This window comes from Lagopus leucura, unplaced genomic scaffold (assembly GCF_019238085.1).
Source record: "Lagopus leucura isolate 7727_CA_CO unplaced genomic scaffold, USGS_WTPT01 Super-Scaffold_100159, whole genome shotgun sequence".
In the NCBI taxonomy this organism is placed as follows: Eukaryota; Metazoa; Chordata; class Aves; order Galliformes; family Phasianidae; genus Lagopus; species Lagopus leucura.
In genome coordinates, this window is record NW_024962335.1 from 17180106 (window position 1) to 17189452 (window position 9347).

The following is a 9347-nucleotide window of genomic DNA, read 5'->3' on the forward strand; positions in this document are numbered from 1 at the left end:
GTAATTTGTACTTCAAATGGATTTTAACGCGTAAAGCCCTGGTCAGCATAAATGGTTAAGAATGAAAAGCAATCCTGTGATTGTCTGCATCTTCTAGAAAAGAAAGGAAATGAAAGGAAATTTCCTCCAGATTGACAAGAATTAGGAATTGGCACAGACATATCTGTTATTGTAACATCCCTTAAGCACAGAATACTCGAGCAGGAATATCAGTTTTTAACAGACTCTCAGAAAAACAGGTTTAACCTCTCTGAGCTCATTTATGTTTTAGCCCTAACCATTTGTTACACGTCCCGTGAATCAAAGCCCACGAGCTTTTACTGTTACTGTAAAAAAAGGATCCAGTTTTTCAATGGAAGTGTATAAAATTCCATGGTTTAGTTCCTACTGACAACATGCAATCATAATAATCTACTTTAATGGGAATATACTTAGCCTGTATAATAACACTGACAGCTTTGGACTTGTGGGAATGGTGCTCTAATGAAATGAACATGAAACTCTCAGTCTTGCCTTGTGCTATCACAGTCAGCAGGGAGAGAGTAACTCAGACTCAGGGGAACCCCACACTTGAAAATGTCAACAGTCATAACCAGTTCTGCCCCAAGGCAGGGATTAGCAAACACAGAGCTTTCAAAAATGTTTTTTTTTTCCCCCTCCATCTATAGAGGTGAACTGTTCTATGAAATTTAAGAAAAAATTTAGGATGTGTTCCATAACTGTGGTGAAATGCTTATTGTCTATAACCTGATGACATAGGGAAAAAAAAGTGTCTATAGTCCACTGGGTGCTGAAGAAGTGAGTGCAGGAATTCAAGAATTTCACTCATGATGCTGTGGTACTGCTCAAAAAAATACGCAAAAGAAGACATATGGTGATATAGTGCTATTTATTGTATATTGCACCAACTGCAAGGGCCTGAGAAGCAAGCCAGATACATGGGATAGCTCTTCTCTAATCTGTGTATTCAATGTGTTTTCTCCCTTGAAATCTCTACAATTTCTACAGGGGGGTTACATTTTCACTTTCTCCTCTGCTGCCATAACCAAATATCTTTGTGCCAGATATTATCACTGGCCACAAAAGGATCATAAGACCTTTCGTAAAGTTTATATTGTGAATGTATACCATCCTTAATAGACAAATAAGAAATGAGGAGAAAAAAACCACACCCAATTCTATCAATGAGACTGAGACTGGAGAAACTCAATTCCAAATAGCCACAATCACTATAAACCTTATTTTGCATTAGATTCTAAAATTAATGCAAATAATTAGTGCTAATCTGAGACAGTCTGCTCTACTACGCAAAGAAATGCCTGCTGGGAAACTGGCATAAATTCGGCTAACTTACTGAAATAAATGCCTGCTTACCTATTTTGACATAAAGGAGGTGGGAATCTAGAGGGGCTCTAGAAAATAGGCTGACGTATCTGGTGGAAGAAGCCCTACTAGCAGGCAAGCCTAAGGAGTTTGTGGAATGCATGTGAAATTATTGTTAATGTATGGATTTATTACAAAACCCCACAGTATGGGGATTCTTGTGTCTTCTGCCCAATAGGAGTACCATTCTACACCTTATGACCTCATGCTACACAGCCAAAGCACTTTGAGGGCCGGTAGTGTTCTCTTTCAACGTACTTGAAGCGTGTCCAGCCATTGTTGCTTTGAATACCTTTCTGTAATGCGTGGAGCCTTAAAGTCATCATGTAGGAAACAGCTGCGGTACAAAAAGGGAATGAGTTTCCACTGAAAAAAAGAAGTGCTATTATTGAAAATAGTCATTACTTCACCACTCAGCATGCAAACACATTAAATACAGGAAGGTGCTTCTCTTACATCTAGTGCTGCTAGACATACCAACATATTTACAGACTTCACTGGACTTCGTCTTTGTTGCTTTCATTTCAGTTTAAAAATTAACTTGGACCTTCCATGGAAGAAGTAAGCAGATCCATATGTTTATTTCTGGAATATCTCTGAGTATGCTTAACACTGATAACAGCAAGATTGATACTACTGTGATCTGCAATAAAGAAAATATGAAGGTCAGAATAGTTTTCTAAGGAGGAGATCATTCTGATGGTGGCAATCATATTGTCTGTGGAGGACAAGAACTCAGGACAGCCTTCATAAACTCATCTGTGTGAGTAATCAGAAAAAAAAATACTAAATAATAGAAGGGCATACCTTGCAGGTTTTCTGAATCATCTCAAAGGATTATTGTTCCTATACAATTACAATCACTCTATCCTGAAAAAGAGATGTTGTTTCCAGTCCTCTTTGATAAGGAGACTTACCTCAGAACTTTATGGTTATTGTAAACTGACATGAAGAGCAAGTCAAAAATTGTGAGAAGTGTCAAATCCAATTTTTCTTCAAGAGGCACTAGCACACGAGTAAGGAATCCTTATGGTTTTATTTTCAATTATTTTCTTTTGGTCATGTTATTTATGTTTTTTCCATGGCTATATGCTGTCCTGTCTCTAAGCCGAGAAATAAATAATGCTTACACACATGAATGTTGAGGAGGAGAAGAAAAACTTATGAAATCAAGTCTTCAGATTAGAACTGGATCCCCTTCTAAAAGATGTCGTGGCAATCAAAAAGAAGAAATACGTTAAACAAAGGAATTCCAAGAGAGTGTTTTATGGCGAGTGTTATGCAGGAAGAGCTTGAAATAAAGGGTGAAAGATATGAATCCAGTACAATTCAGTACAAGGGAGAGTCAAAATCAGTTGCCTCTCTGACAGAGAAGATTCCATCTCTATTGGAGTTAAAGCATACTTTAAGTCTTGACTTCTGCTGAAGTTGAGGCAGTATCAGAGAGACAGGATACTGCCTCTGGTGTGAGGCAACTACTCTGGGCTCCCAGTTCCTACCGAGGTCCCAGTCCAGGGAGACAGGCAGTTGTACTTTCCACAGTGAGAGAATCATGTCATACTGGACAGCACCAGCTCCTCTTCTGGACTTAGCAGTTTTGAGTTGATTTTGCTGTAAAGGAAAGTAAAATATTGTCTCCTAGGTAACTCAGTCTCACATTAGTGTCTTAAGAAACATAAGAATGGTCATACAGGCTCTGCCTAGCCCAGACAAGAGTGTGTAGCTGATGCCTAGTTCACAGTTAAGCCCAGGGAAAGCACACAGTAGAAATCCCCCAGATTGTCCTCAAGGTCCTCAATGTCTCAAGCCATTCCAGTCAGCATAGTCTCTTAAAAATTACAGGCCACTGGAAGAGGCAGAAGTGTGTAATTTCCTTTGTACAGAAGATCTTAACAGATCTTCTTAAGAACAACTCTGGGTACTGCAAAATAAATTTTCCACAAATAACAATGATAAGCTTGCACTAAAAGAAAACAAAGTAAACAAGCCAAAACAACAACAAAAAACAACTGAAAGCCATGCTGACCTTACACAACCTTTTCAAATATCAATAAATCAAATTAAATGAGCCGCTGTTGCTCTTTTCCGCTCCTCTGTCATTAAAATCTGAGAATTTTGCATATTTGTCCACCTTCTCAACATGAAATGTGTAGAAGGGCTAAAACTAAGGAATATATTTTATGTAGAGTCAAAAAATAGCTTTCATTTCATTACATATATGTAGGATGTTCTAGGATGTTTCTAGGATGTTCCAAAAGTAATGCCTCCTATTTATCTCCATGGAAACTACGAAGACATAAAGAGCACAATAATGCTATTCCACAGAGCAAATTCTCAGCTACAAAACACTATTTTTCAACATAGTCTGGTTGGTCTCCATAAATGCTCAGCAAGCATTGATGAATCTCAATTTTTTCCCACATAGAGAAATTAAATGACACCTTTATTTCATATGCACACTATTCTGTCAGACTGGCCCTCTGCTGCTATCTGTTGCATGGTAACAAAATGTAATTTTTTGGAATATTGATGGGAAGGTTCAACCTCTGCTGCCATACCACCAACATCTGCCTCTGATGTCATGGGCCAGCATAATAAAATAAAAGGCATTACTTTCAGAGAAGCACCCATGTGATAGTAACTCATTTCAGTCTTTCTTGCAACTTAGTATCATTTCTAAGTAAAGAGCAAAGACTACACTAGGAGAAGCAGAATTCACTTTAATCCATACTGGGAAAATGCCTATTTGTTCTGCTAGAAAAGCTGGCATGAACTCGGAAGGGCAATACATGAGGTAAATCTAAGAAAATGGTTATTTATTCTCATTCAACCTCAGTACAAATTTCCCAATGAAGCCAAAGTTTTGGAATGTTTGACCAGATAGATCTCTGTGAACCTTATTACCAAGGTTGAAGTTACCATGAATTACTGTTGCAGTCATTAGTGGAAGTTCTTAGAGACATTAAGTCATCTACTGGCTGACTGTCTGGAGTAGCAGATTTACATTATCCAAGTTTCAAAAAACTGTAATATCAGCAGCTAAAGACAGAATATCACTGTATAAAGGCTACCGAATCAAATCAAAGAATTCTGTGTCTCAAACTCCAAACTCTGAGACCAGTGATGGTACATTCACATCTATTAAAAACAAAACAAAACAAAACAAAACAAAAAAAAAAAAAGAAAAAAAAAAAGAAAAAAAAAGAAAACCCAACCAAAACATCGATTTGCTAAGCTCGGTAACACTTCCATTAATTTTTGCCAGGTTAAAAGTCACAGTGATACCAAATGGTATGATACAACTTAAATCACATTTTAGAAGATAGTTCAACATCTTTGTGACTGCAGGCAGATTGCCAAGGAGAGTATTGGAGTAGGGGCCTTGTAGCATTTGAAACATCCGTAGATAGTTCACATTTATATCAGAGAAAAATGGCAGTATAAGAAAGAGTAAGAATGGTATGGGTAAAATTTCAGCCACCAGACATCAGAACTTCAACTCTGAATAAATGCTTTCAGTAAAATCTCCCCCAAGGTTTTCTGAAACTTCAAGACATGTGATTATGACAATACATCTTAATGGGAAAGAAGTTTACATAAACATTGAGGTTTGGGGCCAGATTCATTTGAAAGTAACCGATACAGCATTGGAACAATTGGTTACTTTTCTTCCAGATCCACTAAATTTCAGGCAGTAGTTGGAGAAGGTCAGGTCTAGCCCATGTTTCCACCTTCACACTGTAAATTCTAACTGTACCAAAGAAAACAGAACTGCTCTTCAGGAAGGCATCTTAACAGAGCCTTTCAATAAATAATTACAAAGGTTTCCTAGTGACTTTCCTTTCCTCTTCATTTCCTTAGAATACCTGATTTAACTTTGTCTTTAGCCTCTTATAATCTGCAGCTTTACTCTTTCATAGTTTCCTGGCATTCCAGCTATCAGGTGAATTTTTCTAGACACATGCAGCCATTGCTTCAGTATGTTTTGTTCTTCATCTGTGTTGGACATGAAATTTTACTGTTTGGTGTTAAGCATTATGGAGAGGCTGGAAAGGAAGGTTGTTCTCTTTGTGCTTGGCCCTGAGGCTTGGCAGCAACACTGCAAAATGACTTTATCCCCAAACCAGATGTTCAAGTTGTTTTAATAATATCTTATGTTTCCTTCACAAAGTAAAACAAAAACTCACTGTATCAGAATGTTCCAGTATTGTAACAATGTGATTTTTGCTGTCTGCATTTTGCCCACCAGATGGTAGCACTGAAATGAAATCAGATTTCTAATCAAAATACTTACCAATCTCCCATAGGTTGGACAAAATCGCTCCTTTGCAGTTTTTGTACGAGCTAACTTCAAGCAATTCCCTTGATCACCTCTGTTGTACCAGTTACTGTATTATCTGACAGCAAACATAATCCAAATATAAGTGATCTAAGACTTCCCATTCAAGGCTTATTAGCATTGTTTTCACAAAGTTTTGACCCTAAACCAGGCAAAACTTGGTCATTTCAGCTGAATTTCCTTTTGAGGTTTTGGATTTCTTCCAAAGCTAAGTTCACACTCTAGCTGCAAAATGTTCGTATACGCCTTCTTTGTGAACCTGCTGAGTTTACTCATATCACACAGTCAGAACTGAGGTGAAGGGAAAGCACGTAGAAAGGATGAATGACCCAAGCCTGTAGGCCCTCTACATCTATAACTTCAATTAACTTCACTCAGAGAGCCACGCATGAAGCACGTTTAAATCATTTTACACCTTTGGCAGGAAGGATAGCGTCACTGAACAAGGACTCAGAGTTCAATTCCTGTCTCCAATGCAGACTTCCCCTGTAGTTTTGGCAACGCCATTCAGGAGTACAAATCCAGGTCACATGGAAATGAAGCTTTCACTGACACAAGGATGGGATTTCATCTTAATCTGGATCCACTGCAGCTCTTGATATTCTACATGAATTCATTTTACTGCATCCTTTTTTGTCATACTCATTTAGACTGTAAACTCTTTGAGTCAGGCTCTGTGTAGTATCTAGGACTGACAGAAGCTTATCTCAAGTGAGGCTTCTAGGTGTTCTTGTCATGCATGCGACAGACAGTAATAAACAAGAAGCATGTGCATTTGACCCGAATAGAAACAGACAAATAACACAGGTCCAGAGGATTTTGTTTGACAAAAATCACATCAGTGTTCCATCATTAAACATTTGAATGTCCTATAAAAGTTCAAAATCTTCCTGTACATTCTACTTGCTAACAGAGAAGAGCAACACTTTTGGCCTAGCAGAATGCTATATTCATTGACGAATTAAATTCCTGGGTGGTTTTTTTTTTTTTTTTTTTTTTTTTTTTTTTTTTTTTTTTTTTTTTAAACTAAATGTTTTATTTCAGTTGACTTGTAACATCTAAGTACAAAAGGACAAAGCACATGAGCCAGTAAATTAGAAAAATGTAAATACACTAATATAAGTTTATGGAGCATCTCTTGGCTTCAATGTCATGGGCACTGAAGAAGGATAACAGTAGATGAAAAAAAAACTGAAAACTGTGTTATTTCATGTCTACTTGTACCTAACCTCCAGGTCTCTCTGTGACATTATCTGCCAATTCACTGGTTTAGCTTTTGCATGTTTTCCAACCTGTTTCTAAACTGGCTATTCTGCATATAGCACCACAATTCACTAAATGTATTTTCATGAGCATAGGAAGTAGAGAAGACACTAAGCAAGTGACACTGCCTGCTGTCATAAACAATATTCTGCCTAAGAGTGAATACAGACAGGATCCCAAGTTTTGCCATCTGTACAAACAAAACAGAATTACTTTACAGTATGAAAGACAATGGTTTCAGCACATCCAGATACAATTTCATCATCAGTTTAGTTCTCTCTTATTCCACCCAAGATTTCTACTGGCACATCTAATTCCACAGACCCCCATTCTGCTGCTCCATGCATCCTGCATTCAGATTTGGAATTGTTCTTCTAGTAGCTTTTATTGTTATTATTGTCTACAGGAACCTCGCTTTAAGCTACTGCATGCTCTCTTGTAAAGAGAAGAAGCAATTCACTCTTTGGCTGCATCCATGCTACTAAACTAAATATGCTAAGGAAAGTTCTTCGGCCCAGAAGAGATCTGGCACAGAGCAGGCTACCTCAAACCCATTCACATCCCTTACCTGCTAAACTGCAGTGAGTGCACCAAACTGCCCTTGGCATGAGCAAGCCATTCTCGGGAACTGTCAAGGAGAGTGCTTTCTGATCTGGGTTAGAATGTTGCCAGCATCTACCCTAACAATTCAGTAAAGAAAAGTGATCTTCAGCTCTCAGAAACAGCTGAATTCATTCTAGTTTCAATGTATGCTTGACTCTGTCCTGTTAGAACAGAACAAAGGATAGTGGCTCATTTGCATGCTTACATCAGCCTGTCTTTTACCCCAAAACATTCCTTCTTTCAATTATTTGTTGTATTTCACTGAACTGCTGATTGTTTTCCCATCCCCATATGTTTTTCTGTGTTCCCTGACATTTCCTCTGCTATCTTTTTTCTTCCCTTCACACCTACTCAAAGCTATTATTTCCGGATCAACTTTGACAAAATTTTCTCAAATCATAACTTTTCTTTCCCATGCTATGTCTCCCTACTTTAAATTCTCCTCTCCTACATATTTTTCCTCATTCCTCACAACTACAAAAAGCTTGTTTGATTTTCTCTTACTCATCTGAGATTGTTTTCTTCCTTTAGCCTTTAATCTTGATAGTATATTGTTTAAAGTCTAGAATAATTCCTGGACTACTTCTTCATCTTACAGTTACTTGTTGCCTTCTCTTGACATACTTTTCCTGCACACATTCTTTAAAATTCAGGATACTGCAAAAAACATTGTTTCACAACCAGAGCTCCATTACATTGTCTGGTGTGTCTGCGCCCCTTGACTCTTATCTCAAACTTACCTCTAGCCATTCTAAAATGGTGATGAACTCACAGGTTACTCACAGCCAAGGGAAGCCAAAGACTACTTCCATCAGTGTCAGTGCATTTTAAAATCATGCACAATGGTTGTATGCAGAAGTTACCTGCCGATTGGCAGGTTGGAAGGTCTGGGAAACATTGGAATTTGTGGCAATGCTTTTGTAACAGCTTGGCATGTTCACAGCCTGACACTGACCTTCAAGAAGCTCCAGAAGCAATTTGTTTGTCCTTCACTGGGTTTGGGTCTGTTGTCAGATGTTTCAGTCAGTGTGACCTCACTATTAAACATATACTCCTCATTAGTATTCATTCTGCAGATTATGTCAGCTTATTGCCTTCCTAATATCCCAATTATTCACGTGGCTGCCTTTTTTAATAAACTAAGGTCTAGAGTCAGTTAAATACTTACACCTGTGCTGTCATCAGTAAGAAAGGGAGGAGCAATGCAGAAGGACCTGAGGTACCTCTGGCACTGGCAGTTTATCTGCAACAGCCTGGAGTTCAGTACAGACTGGAGATCAGAAGTGGATAAGCCCTCTGGTTTTTGTTTTGTAGCCACAAATCCAGACACAAAGCTAGCTGTTTCTGAAATCATTCAGACATATTTGTACCATTTCTGTGGTTGCATTATAGGATTTGAGGGAAATATGTAGGATGTTTAGCTCTCCAGACTGTTCTGGACAATGGCAAGATTATTAGAAGTGTTTCAGGCATTGGTCAACAGCACCTTGCAGAGATAATGAACAAAATGGATGCTCACAGGCAGTCCCAGGAGGTTCCATATTAACTGGGCATGTACAGGAAAACTGGATAAGGTGGTGGTCCTTCCTGATATTAAAATGTACAACGCTGGTGGGAAACAAAAACAGCAGAATAAACATTTTTACAAAATGTATTGCTATTACTATTTCATATGTGGCTTGAACTATACTTTGTCAAATTTCAACTGAAACTTTTATTTTTGAGTTTATTCTTTCTCTCCAAACATAATTAATTTTAT

General features: G+C 38.0%; 1 long non-coding RNA gene across 1 annotated transcript; it reads right to left on the minus strand.

The window, feature by feature from the left end:
• Positions 1–2973: 2973 nt before the first annotated feature.
• LOC122190474 lies at positions 2974–9139 on the minus strand. The gene is made up of 3 exons (XR_006182140.1): positions 9108–9139; positions 5678–5780; positions 2974–2994 (listed from the first exon to the last, which is right to left on the minus strand). It is a non-coding gene; the product is annotated as an uncharacterized LOC122190474 (long non-coding RNA).
• Between the last annotated feature and the right edge of the window lie 208 nt (positions 9140–9347).